Raw genomic sequence first — 11,330 nt, 5'->3', positions numbered from 1 at the left:
GTTTAATATAAATTGCCGTGATAATCATTTTATCCCATCATTTCCCAGGTTATTGAGATATTTTATTTGAAAACTATGATAGGTTAGGTCCTTCTCCATTAATTCGACATTTGAAAGATAACTCCAACAGTTAATCTCCGAGTACTTCATACTCATATTACAGCTAGTCAAGTATTTATGCAACATGTTATCTGTCAATGAAAATTAAACTGCATCCTTTGCAAGAAAGACTGACAACTAGAAAAATAGTTCAATATCGCTACTAGTATTTCATGTTTGAAAATTGATTTAAGCGAGAAGTTTGCAGGCTGACGACATCTTTGCCATGTGCAATTCAATCTTTGTAGGATCTTGAAGCACAAACAAAGAGATTGTTTGTGCTTTATCTAAGTGATTGTTTGAACAGTTTTATAGCATGCATCTTGACAATTAATATAATTTTGAAGATCACTATCAAGGAAGAATGTTCAAAAGAAAGTAAAGGCTAAGGAGAAGATCACGTAATTAACTACACGGGTAGGTTTCCGTAAGAATTCAACTTTTTCTTGATCTATTCTTATGTAGTCCATGGTACACATTAAAGATTTCACTGTAGCTTATTTTCAGTATTCTAACATGTAAATTAATACACTTCTGTGGATCCTCCAAACAATCTAAGTTGTGATGGATTGATATCCCTTTATGTTCCAAACCTTTGTTTTTTTTTTTGGAGCTTGTAATTTTCATTGCAAACAATCCATATGGTATATGAATTACATTCAGTCCAGTATAAACTTAGCACTTTCGCTTCAGAGGCAATTTATGGGTTTTATTCTACAATCATATTTACTAATTGATCAGATTGATTAAGAAGGGCGTTGGAGTAGCTTGGTAAATTTGTTTTGCTAGATTATGATAAATTAGCATTCAGCAGAATAGATGTTTGGATTTCTTCTTCAAATCACACAGTAATATTTCTCTTGTCATTAGTGAAACAATCAATCCACTCTCATTATAACTTCCACAACAGAAAATTTTATGTTATTTGCCTACTACCAATGCAGTTTAACTGATTTTACATTGACTGAACAAGGTTGATTTTATTTAGGTATCAAACTCTCCCATTTGTTTTAGATATTACATGTCTTGTTTGTTAATTTCTCCAAACCATTATTTCTTAATTTGTTAACAAGGAAACTCATGTTAGCATAGTCATGATCAGAGCCTAATTATAGTTTACAATTATTTGAGTGTTATTGATTAACTGTTCTGTCCTTTCTTCTGGTTCTTTTTTTTTAAATTTGTGCACTCATTTAGATGGTTTATTATTCTTGTTGTGATGAATTCAGGTCTAGTGAAAATACTGAAGAAGTATGACAAGAGAACAGGAGCACTTATCAGGCAGCCCTTCATCGAAAAGGTGCTACAGCAGCCATTCTTTACAACTGATCTCCTATACAAACTCGTAAAGGAGTGTGTGGCTATGCTCGACCACCTCTTCCCCAGCAACAACCTATCAATTTCAGCAGAATGCGACGGACAAAATGGAGTGCCAAAGCCAGCACAATCAGGTGGGAGGGTTCCGGAGTTGGAGGAGATTAAATATATGCAGAGCTTATACATGAAGAGCACCGTAGCAGCGCTACGGTCTTTGAAACAGATTAGGAGCAAAAGTTCAACAGTCAAAACAGATTAGAAAATCTCGTGTTATATTGTTCTACCTTTGTTTTAATAGTGTTATCATTTTGTTGGTTGCTTATGAAATTTTGTTGGTTGCTTATGAAATTTCTTCAGAATGTTATAGATATTATTTTTGAATGTTAGAAAATTGTATATTAAATTTTATTTTGAAATTTAATATTTTGAATGATTTATAATATTGAAAAATTGTGTATTAATTTTTTTTATTTTTTATCTAAAAAAGACAACGGTTTTTCACCGTTGTCGTAGATAGTTTAAAACTGTTGTTGAAGACCCTGTTATTAAAGGTAGACGCTAAAAGACAACGGTGAAAAACTGTTGTCTTTGAAGGAAAAGACAACGGTTTTTCACCGTTGTAAAACTGTTGTCTTTGCCTTCAAAGACAATGGTTAAAAACTGTTGTCTTTGGGCACCATTTTAACAACACGGCCTTTAACAACAGTCCGAAAGGGGCTACGACAACAATGAAAAACCGTTGTTGTTAGGCTTTTTTCTTGTAGTGGTAGATCATATACCCATTGGATAGGAAAAGGGGGAGGAGAAGGGAGACGCATAAAGAAAAATTTGTGATGTCATTCCCCTTGAGGAGGAATTCGGTTGAACAAAATAGCCTTAGGGCGAGATTGAAATTTGAAGATACCGATATCTACTTGGTGCGGAACAAAGAAGTGATGAAGGAGACAAGGGCATATCCTCAAAAAGGACCATCTTAGTCCGGGATTGGAAAAGGAAAACACCGGGCTCCGAACACTTTGGATAAGAAAATATGAAAAAATTTTGAGGAGTAGGAGGGATATTTAATAAACGAAATAGCATGTAGGTGTCGCACAGATAACGAAAGGCGTTAGGCGCAAATTGTTGTAAAGGAATATCAAAATACTGACTTACATCAATTAGAAAAGGAGGAATGGGAAACCGTAAATCCCCTATCAATTGATCCTTGAAAAAAGTCACGCATTTAGCAGGAGGACGATGAGGATGATCATCTGGTTTTGGGATTAAGATGTTATATTCTCTAGGGATTTCATATTGATGGCAGATAGTAACCCTAACATTTTTATCAAAGGAAGAGGAAATTTGAACATACCAAGGAGTAATCTATTCCTCAGCCATAGACAGAAGTAAAGATTAACGAAACAGCAAGTTACTTACTGGAAGCAAGAAAGGGGATCGCCGGAAAGCGGTAAACGTGAGGTTTGGTCAAAGACTGCAACGAGAAAAGAACGCTAAGGAAAAAGAAGAAAGGGACAAATTTGAAAAGAAGACAAGGGGTTTAGGGCTTAGAAAACACACAACCGTCGTCAGATCAAAACACTTTTCTTTCAATAAACGTTGAGGATTATAGAAAAAGGGCAAATGCCCGTATGACGCAGCAGTGAGAGAAGATGTGTGTCACATAATCATAAAGGAGCCTTTATGTTGGATGCGAAAAATCGAATCACACTGGGGTTGGTAACACCTCGTAATACGCCTCTAACATTCTCTTACTATTGAAAAGTCAATCACAATCAAGGAAATTCTGAAGGGAAGATGCAACTTACTAGGTGTAATAAATGAAGAGGGATTGAGTATCGACTGGGATACCCTGGTTTGCAATAAACAAGATAATATTAATCGGAATGACAACGTTTATGGTTCAAGGCATTACGTATGTTTCTGTGAACTAGAAGGGCTCAATAGCGTCACCCAATTCCATACAAAAGATTACTCAAATTTACATTTAGAATCTGATCAAATACATAACATTACATTTTCCTCCCAAAACATTAAACCTCAAAAGGTCAACAAAAGTTACAAACATAAGCTCTCAGGATGCTTAGAAGATTTCAATCCCACCGGAGTCAAACTTGCCAGGGAGCAGAAGTGGAAATATTTTACCAGGAATGAAGGAAACTTGCTCGGGCGACAGAAGTGGTAATATTTTGCCCAGGATGAAGGAACTATGAAGCAAGGTGGTCTCAGGGACAAAGGGGAGGAACAGATCTATTCGGGCCATGGTGCAAAGGTGACTGAAAGAGTCCCTCCCCTGTTTGAATCCTAGAGCTCTTCTTCCAGAGCAACCAATCCTAGCCCGCGGGTAACATGGGCTATGCATTCGTAGCTACATCCATGGGCTATGGAGTTGGTCCTCCGTGAGTAGTGAGAATTCCTCTGAAGCTTGTTGAGTCTCCAGAGCAGTTGCGCCTTCGGTTGGAGATTCTAAATCTCGAGAAACGTCGTTTTTAAGGATGGTTTCTCGGACCAGAGAGTTAGCTAAAGCAAAAACTTGAATAAACCCAAGTATAGATCTCGCCTTGTCCAACAAGAGTTTCCCCCAAAAAGGGGGATTTAAGGCCATACTCTTGACAGGAGAAGTTAGCGAGGAAGGAAAAGAACTGAGGCGAATGAAGATTAAAGAGGGGGTAATAGCTCTATTTAAAGGATCAAAAAGATTCACGGGATCATTGTAATTAAGTTCACGGGATGACTATAGCAGAGGTTCACGAGGACACTATAGTACATGTGGCAGAGTCACGGGTAAAGATAGGCATAGAAACAAAAATAGACCTGTGTCAAGTCAGTCGGCTACACCTCCTTCGACTAGACTTGAAGGGAGGGCTAGTGATATAGGTTAGGTTTTGTGGATCCCTGGTGAAAAATGAAAAGGAGATAGCAGAGTTAAGAAAGATAGGTTAATATCGACCGAAATATACTTCAAAGGAGGCAGGCCAATATCGACCGAGATATACCTCAAAGGAGGTAAGTCAATATCGATTGGGATGTACCTCCAGGGAGGCAAGCCAATATCGACCAAGATATGCCTCAAAGGAGGTAGGTCAATATCGATTAGGATATACCTCCAGGGAGGCAAGCCAATATCGACCGAGATATGCCTCAAGGAAAGTAGGTCAATATCGACCGAGATTACCTCAAAGGAGGCAGACTAATATCGACCGAGATATACCTCAAAGGAGATAGGCCAATATCGATCGGGATATACCTCCAGGGAGGTAGGCCAATATCGATCAGGATATACCTCAAAGGAGTTAGGCCAATATTGACTGAGATATACCTCAAAGGAGGTAGGCCAATATCGATCGAGATATACCTCAAAGGAGGTAGGCCAATATCGATCGGGATATACCTCCAGGGAGGCAAACCAATATCGACCGAGATATGCCTCAAGGAAAGTAGGTCAATATCGATCGAGATATACCTCAAAGAAAGATAGGCCAATATCGGTCGGGATAATATCTTAAGATAGATAAACCAGGATTGTTTGAGTTAGCACATCTGGACATAGACTAGTATTGGTTGAATGTATATAATCGCCCGGATATGAAAAGATGCAGGACTTTACAGAATTTATAGTATATTACTGGGTGATTAGGATCTATATTGAATAATAGAGGTAACCAGCCCGGGCATAACTTAGGTTCACTCCTATTCAATACAAATCATAACATAATATCGGGCTGTCAGTAACATAATAGGAACAACATAGGCAAGTATGGACGATACATATATAGCTTATAAAATAGGGCAAGAACAAATATCCTAAGAATATTCATAAATAGCTTAATGAAAATATCTGTAGTATGTGATTGTATAACAGGTTTGCTAATTTGGCGAGAAGAATGTTTCTGGACTTTTCTACAGGCACTAGACGACAAAGAATGTACATTTGGGGTACAAAGAAGATTCCTTAAAAATCATTTTTCACAAGTACACAGCTTACGTCATCTCCTAACAAACTCTAATGAACCGGGGTCCGCTTCATGACTACGGATCTTATATGAAGTGGTATAAAAGGGGGAATCCTCTCCGTTGGCTAGGTAAGTTCACATCGTCTCTCACATTCATAACCCTAGTTTTTCAGCTACTATTCATCTTCTTCTTCCTTCTTCCACATCGAGAGAGATCACTAACTTGAGCGTCGGAGGGCCTAGCCAGGGATTCCCACCCCGGTCTTAGGTCACTGACGATAGTGTTGGTTGGTCTCTTGTGCGCAGGAAACCTTGGAAGCTTCGGATCTCAGTTTTCTTCAGTCAGATTTCTCTCTCGTCATTGGATCTTCGCACAGGGAGGGCATTCTGTGACTCTATTCTCCCCGGTCCGCTTTGAGTTTCTCAGATCGGTGTTCTGCAAGTATCATTCTTCACCAGCATTAGGTTTTTCTCCTAGCTCTCCATTTTGTCAAGCTTCTCAGACAGGATCATCATAATTTCTCTCTCCTTAATTTCTCCCATCACACACTGTTTCTCCTTATTTTCTCATTACACTTTCTATCTCTTCACTCTTTCCCATCACATTTTCTCTCTCATCATATTTTCTCTTTCATCATTTGCTCTCATCATATTTTCTCTCACATTCAACTTTCTCTCACATCTAATATTTTCTCTTAATTTTCTCTAAGGGTAAAGAAAGAAATTTAGGTTCATTCCGTTAGAAAATATTCAACTAACCAAACATTATTTTTAAGAATGATACACATGCTCATACACATTCCCATTCAACAATACTATGATTCTCATTCTCATTCCGATTTCTAGGAAAAAATCAAACACCACCTTAAGCTCATTTATATAATCAGGGGGACAAGTCAAACCCATAGAAACTGATTTCATCTCATTCTTAGCTCTCTAGGTCCACCAACCTAATTTTTAAACAATTATAAACTTTGCAACAAATCTGAGATTCATTGGAAATTTCATTGCAAAGCTTTCCAATGAATCCGCAGATTTGTTGGGAATTCCAAACGAAAGTTCCAACGGAATACTTTCATTGGAAACAACCCTAATAATTGCTAGGCCCCTATCTTTTCTCCTCCCCTCTTGACCTAATTTCTTCTCTTCACTTATGATGGCGGCTGTGGTGATTTCTCCCAAGATCTCCGGACCGGTAAGCTCTCTCCTCCTTGATCTCCGACGATCTCCATGCCTTCTCTTGGTTGGCTAAGCTTGGTTAAGGCTTCCCGCTGGCAGCCGTGCGTGGCCGATAGCGGCTGCGCGTTGCCCCTAGAGGTCGCGCATGTCTACTAGCAAGCCTACTAGTGGTCATGCGTGCCTCCTGGCAACCGCGCATGGCCGTTGGCAACCGTACATGGCCATTGGCAGTTGCGCATGCTTACTGCCGGTCGTGCACCACAACTGGCGGTCGTGTGGGGCCGCTGCCTGTCGCGCGTCTGCTACTGCCAACTGCGAACAGCCGTTGGCATCGTCGGTTGGCCGATGGAGGCGAGGCTAGCCGCTGGTGATGAGGCTGGCCACTAGAAGACTCGCTTGGCCTCTAGAAGAAAGAATTGGAATGAGAAGGATCACCATGATATTATCTTCTACTCTATCTTTTTAATGTTCTTGTATGAGATTGGAATTTGGATATTATGACATGTATGTTGTAACTTTATTGTAGTGTTGGTTTATGCTGTTAGTTGTATTTGTATATTTGTTGTAATTTATATTGTTGGATGATGATGCTTGTTGTATTGTAAATTTTATGTTCTTAGTTTATGTTGTACATGCAGCATGTTGGGATGATGTATATGTTTGGTTTATGTTATTGATGTTTGTATTTATTTTATTGTACACTAACATGTTAGTTGATATTTGGTTTATGTTTATGTGTTATTGTTATTGTGTTTTGTTGTGTGTATTGTGTTTAGTTGTTAAATATGATAACTAAATAATAATTAAATAATATGGTTAAATAAGGAATAACCTTATAGAATTTTTGAAAATTTTTAGAGATTTTTCTAAATTTTAAAGGAGTCATTTTATATTTTATGGGGAGAAATAGATATGACGAAAGCTTGTTTTCAGACCTATTTAAATAAGGAAATATTTATTTTCCAAAATTGGTTTTTATTTCTTTTCATAAACCTAAATCCGCCGACCCACTCTTCGTCGCCCACCTCCCTCACGCGTCTCTACCCAACGCCATCGCTTGAGCCCCCGACACCACTCAACTGTCGATGCTAACATCCATGGCAAGTTGACCGATGCTGGTGCAGCCCAATCCAGCTAGCTATTGCACCGCCCCGCTCTCCTCTTCATGTCTCCATCACAGCCGACGCCGCTGATCAACGCCAACTGTCGCGAGTCATTGTCCCAGATCCAGCTCGGATGCCACCTATTGCTCGTGAGCAATCGAAGCTTGTAGCCCAGCCGACTATCACGATTGCCTGACATTTTGGTCTAATCATCACGATTGTTGCGTCTCGACGCAGGCAGCCAGATGCGACTACTCGCTACTAACCACCGTCGGCCCCTCTTCGGCCATGATTATGGAGCCACCGGTCACTCATTCCCCTAAGCGCTAGTCATCACCTTATCCCTTTCTCATCGCCATGAGTAGCATGGCGGTGTTTCTTTCCCCACCGCAACTAAATCACCGGCCTCCACCTCCTTGACACCACATCCACTGCTATGTTCTCACCAATAGTCGACTACAACGAAAAGACGTCGCTACGGTCGGAGAAGAAAAGAACAATAGTAGATTAAGGTATCATTGTTTTATAGCATCCTTAATTCATCGATTAATAGGTTGATGAGTTTGAATGGAAAAAAAGGATGATTAAATTGTGATAGTTTCAGGTAATAGAGAAGATCGAGGAGGGATTAATAGGAATCAGATGGTTGATTAGGTTTAACTATCAAGTATTGGTTGTTAGGTTAATAAACTATTGGAATCTGGGTTGATTAAGGATGCTCATAGCAAGGTCTAATTAAACCCATTACTGATTGAGTTGGACTAATTTATATAGAGATTTGTTGTGAAGATAATTGAGAGATAATCAGATTGGATTAATTAGGGTTTGATTTGCATTATCTGATCTATGGTAGATCTAGTTTTTTTTTTATTTATGATTATTCATTACAGGTTTATGATTCAAGATAAAAGTTCAAATTGGAGGGCATTCACCATGTGGCACAGATAAAGGTAGGTACTTCTTGCCTGGTTCCTTTAGTACTTTGACTTTAGTACATGATCTATGTTTAGATAGTTGTTATATTTACCTTGACTCTATTCATTCTTACTTCTTGAACTTAATCTTTTATTTCTTTATCTTGAATATTTATCTATTTTGATATCCATGTTGTTTTATTGTTATCCATACTATCTATGACCAATTATGCTCGTACTATTATGCTAGTGATACTATACCTTAACATAGCTATAGAATATTAAACTAAGTCACTGACTTGATATTTAATCGTGCCTGTGTATTTGTAATATTATACCATAGTATAGGATATAGAGTATCCTACTTGACATTGTCTATTATTTAGGCTCATGCTTAAACACTAGTGAGGTTAGACCCTTCTACGTATTGTTACATTGTTATACCTTGTCGACCTTTGTCTCTCATTCGATCTTAAGAGAGTCATCAACAGTCGTAGTTATATCCTATCGACTATTGTCTCTCACTCTTGGTTGAGAGAGTTGACAGTGACCATTGGTATATCCTGTCAACCATTGTCTCCCACTCGTGGCTGAGAGAGTCATCAGCAATTGTTGTTCTATCCTATCGACTATTATCTCCCACTTTTGGTTGAGAGAATCATTAATGACCATTGGTACATCCTGTCGACCATTGTCTTCCACTCATGGTTGAGAGAGTCGTTAGCGATCATGATGTATACGACCGCCCATGAGATCATTCATGGTAGTGAGTTCATGTTTGGTCTATAGCTAGACAGTTATGTATATACTCTGTCTACCCACTAGACCATTCGTTGTAGCGAGTTCGTCCACAGATAGTGACTGTTTACTTACCCTATCTACCCACGAGACTATTTGTGGCAGTGAGTTCGCTAGCAAACAATGACTATTTATTTACCTTGACTGTCCACGGGATCATCCGTGGTAGAGCGTTCTCCTGCAGTCAGTGCTTGTTATATACTTGCTATATGTTAGTCATGTATTTGTTCGTGCAGCTTGAGATGTACTATATGTACTCCTGATTTATTGGTCACACCTAGTTGAGCAGGTTAGTGGAGGATTATTATTATGGGTTATGCTTTAGTTAGCAAAAGATTATAGCGACACACTTACTTTTATAGTAAGTATTGTTGGTGCGGTTAGCACTAACGGTCTAACTCAGGTTTTGATGAATGACAAATCAGGTTAAGTTAGGTTTATCGTGATCTAACAATCTGACCGAGTGTGCAGGCTAAGTCCAGACAGGTCGACGGGCTGACCGGATGTATGGCACCAAATCCAAGCGGGTCGACGGGCTAACCGGACGCTTGGCGAGAAGTTTAGCTAGGTCGACGGGCTGACCGGATAGTTGGCGAGAAGTCCAAGCAGGTCGACGGGCTGACCAGACGCTTGGCGAGAAGTCCAGCTAGGTCAACGGGCTGACCGGATAGCTGGCGAGAAGTCCAGACGGGTCGAAGGGCTGACCGGACGTCTGGCAGGTGAGTAAAGGTAAGTCACTGGAAGGGAGTGATTGTGAGGACGCATTCCCAGGAAGGGAACATTAGCGCCGATCCGGCTTAGATCCATTTCAGATATCTAAGTCGAGATCATGACTAGATTCCGGTCTCGGAAAGATAAAATCTAAGTCATACTTCTTTTATATTGAACTTATAAACTGTGCTAATACTTTGTTTTGCAGGACATACATTTGCCTCGGACTAACCTTGTTTTGTAGGAAAGGTGTTCCCTGGAAAAAGGTGATCCGAGCGCTCGGAGATCCGAGCTCCCGGAGGTCCAGGCGCCCGGAAGGGATTCGGGCGCCCAGGAGTCAATTTTATCCTGAAAACGTCGTCGCCACGTGGAGCTCGCTGGTTGGACCTGCCACGTCGCACCAGGGCGCCCGGAAGGGATCCGGGGCGCCCCGAGCTTCATATAAAAGAAGGGGCAGGGGTGGAGCTTCAACAACAACTCAGAATCCAAGATCTGCTTCTCTGTGCTCTCGCGACGCTACAAAAAGCTTTCCGACTCAGTGCTACCATTGTTTTTCATTTTATTGTTGGTATTTTCTTTCTCTATTAGTTCTTGTACTTAAAACTTTGTAATATTCGAATTGATAGTGATTGCCCACCGAAAGCGGTCAACGACCGCGGGCCTTGGAGTAGGAGTCGACACAGGCTCTGAACCAAGTAAAGTGAATTGTGTTAGCATTGTTTTACTTTTCCGCTCCGTTTACTACTGTATCTACATTTTTCAATATTCACCCCCCCTCTATCGAACGTCTACAATCCAACAAGTGGTATCAGAGCAGGTACCGCTTTGATTTGGTGCAACCACCAATCAGATAAGGGGGTGATTTGTTTTTTTTAATTTTGTTTTCGGATTTCAGTTTTTCGTAAAGATCCAAACTAGTATTATTACCTTTTTGGAAGTTTCTTTCCATCGTAATTAAATCTAAATTGGTGCAACACCAATTTAGTTATTTTTATTTAATTCTTCCCGCACTACTAATCCAAGACCAAGTCTTGGAACCTCTCTATATTTTTTGTGTGTGCAGATTAAAAATGTCGCAGATCGAGGGCTTCAGCACAGTACGACCTCCACTTTTCAACAGGGATGATTTTTCATACTGGAAGAAGCGAATGGAAGTGTATCTCAAGATAGACTTCGACCAGTGGCTGAGCGTCACAAGACCCTACAAAATACCTGTAGACAGCTCCAGGAATCTACTGAATCCTGAAGATTGGACAACA

The 11,330-nt window shown here is 39.9% G+C and overlaps 1 long non-coding RNA gene across 1 annotated transcript; it reads left to right on the top strand.

Moving 5' to 3' along the window:
• The first annotated feature begins 265 nt into the window (after positions 1 to 265).
• On the top strand, positions 266 to 1,797 carry LOC122052852. The gene is made up of 3 exons (XR_006132129.1): positions 266 to 516; positions 1,329 to 1,399; positions 1,509 to 1,797. It is a non-coding gene; the product is annotated as an uncharacterized LOC122052852 (long non-coding RNA).
• The last annotated feature ends 9,533 nt before the right edge of the window (positions 1,798 to 11,330 follow it).

Source organism: Zingiber officinale, chromosome 1B, assembly GCF_018446385.1.
Source record: "Zingiber officinale cultivar Zhangliang chromosome 1B, Zo_v1.1, whole genome shotgun sequence".
Taxonomy (NCBI): domain Eukaryota; kingdom Viridiplantae; phylum Streptophyta; class Magnoliopsida; order Zingiberales; family Zingiberaceae; genus Zingiber; species Zingiber officinale.
This window is presented reverse-complemented; position numbering and strand designations above follow the sequence as displayed.